We start from the raw sequence: 2,395 nt of genomic DNA, 5'->3' as shown, positions 1-2,395 counted from the left end.
TAAACAATCCGGTTTATTGGCAGTAATAATTACCAAACGTTTCGGCTCAAACACGAGCCTTTGTCAATGGTGTACAAAACCAAATGTGAGAAGTTAGACAAAACCGCACCTTAAATACCCACCCAGCCCAAGTGACAAGCCAATCAGAGTGTGTATCCGTTGCACACCCACTCACACCAACCTCAAACAATATGCAAAATTTTTGCCGGGTTCGCCATAGGCGTGGCGTCATCACGTTACCACCGTCCCAGGTGAAGTCAAGGGAGCATACGTTGCCATAGAAGCCAGGTGTAAACAAAAATGTGATGCGGATGCGCAAACGGATGGAACTCTGACAGGGAACAAATTGTAAATAGATCAGTGTTAGATCACAATAACCCTACAACAAAATATAATAACAAAAAAGGTATCTATCTATTTGCAAAACAGAAACAAACCTTGTACAGAATTTGTAAAACAAAAAACGCAACAGCAACCCGTAGTATAAACAACTAATAACACAGCCCTCTATACCCATGGTATCAAGGCATTTGTGGGGAGGTAGCTAAAGAAGGCGAAAAAAAAAAATCATAAGCCCCCTAATTTATTATAATAAGTATACATTGCATCACGCCTAAGGAGTAGGTAGAAATTAAGTTCTGGATGACTCCCGGTAGTTCACAACTCATTTGTGTTTATACCAACAGCCAAAGTATATGTTGACATTCAGTCCTCGAGGGGCAACAGTGTCCAATGTGAAGATCCAGCGGGATTCCATTCTTAGTAGTGCCAATCCTCTGTCCCCACCACGTCTATTGTAGGGTACATGGTCAATCAAGATCGCTCGTAACGAGGAAACAGAATGTCCAGCAGTTGCAAAATGTCGTGCAACTGGTTGTTCAGATCGTCCTTTTTCAATCGCCTGACGGATTGCTGTTTTATGGTTAGCCAAACGTTCCTTAAAAGGTGTCACCGTTTTGCCTTTTAAGGAACGTTTGGCTAACCATAAAACAGCAATCCGTCAGGCGATTGAAAAAGGACGATCTGAACAACCAGTTGCACGACATTTTGCAACTGCTGGACATTCTGTTTCCTCGTTACGAGTGATGTTGATTGACCATGTACCCTACAATAGACGTGGTGGGGACAGAGGATTGGCACTACTAAGAATGGAATCCCGCTGGATCTTCACATTGGACACTGTTGCCCCTTGAGGACTGAATGTCAACATAGACTTTGGCTGTTGGTATAAACACAAATGAGTTGTGAACTACCGGGAGTCATCCAGAACTTAATTTCTACCTACTCCTTAGGCGTGATGCAATGTATACTTATTATAATAAATTAGGGGGCTTATGATTTTTTCTTTCGCCTTCTTTAGCTACCTCCCCACATGCCTTGATACCATGGGTATAGAGGGCTGTGTTATTAGTTGTTTATACTACGGGTTGCTGTAGCGTTTTTTGTTTTACAAATTCTGTACAAGGTTTGTTTCTGTTTTGCAAATAGATAGATACCTTTTTTGTTATTATATTTTGTTGTAGGGTTATTGTGATCTAACACTGATCTATTTACAATTTGTTCCCTGTCAGAGTTCCATCCGTTTGCACATCCGCACCACATTTTTGTTTACACCTGGCTTCTATGGCAACGTATGCTCCCTTGACTTCACCTGGGACGGTGGTAACGTGATGACGTCACGCCACGCCTATGGCGAACCCGGCAAAAATTTTGCATATTGTTTGAGGTTGGTGTGAGTGGGTGTGCAACGGATACACACTCTGATTGGCTTGTCACTTGGGCTGGGTGGGTATTTAAGGTGCGGTTTTGTCTAACTTCTCACATTTGGTTTTGTACACCATTTAAAAAGGCTCGTGTTTGAGCCGAAACGTTTGGTAATTATTACTGCCAATAAACCAGATTGTTTATGAAAAAACCTGTGTGCCTGCTTCATTTGGATCCTGGCTGCAACACGGAGCCCGTCCGTGGGATTCATTACTGTTCTACTGTTTGTTTCTCCCCAGTGAGAGCACCAGGTGGCTGAACCTATTTGGGAGTGCCATACACCTCTGCAACTTTATATATATATATATATATATATATATATATATATATATATATATATATATATATATATATATATATATATATATATATATATATATATATATATATATATATATATATATATATATGTGTGTGTGTGTGTGCAGATACTCACAAAAATAGAGTTTTGGGATGCATGGCTGCTAAATTCTGAACACTAGATCACAAAGAAAAAATAAATAAATTAGGTGTCTTTAATAATTTTAAAGAAACTGGTCATCACTTTAATATACAAATAAATGACTGATAAAAAAATCAATACAATAAATATTAAAATAAATCATAGAAGCTTGTAGTAAATCACATTAAA

Source organism: Bombina bombina, chromosome 5, assembly GCF_027579735.1.
Source record: "Bombina bombina isolate aBomBom1 chromosome 5, aBomBom1.pri, whole genome shotgun sequence".
Lineage (NCBI taxonomy): Eukaryota > Metazoa > Chordata > Amphibia > Anura > Bombinatoridae > Bombina > Bombina bombina.
The sequence above is the reverse complement of the archived record's forward strand: the minus strand, read 5'-3'. Positions refer to the sequence as shown.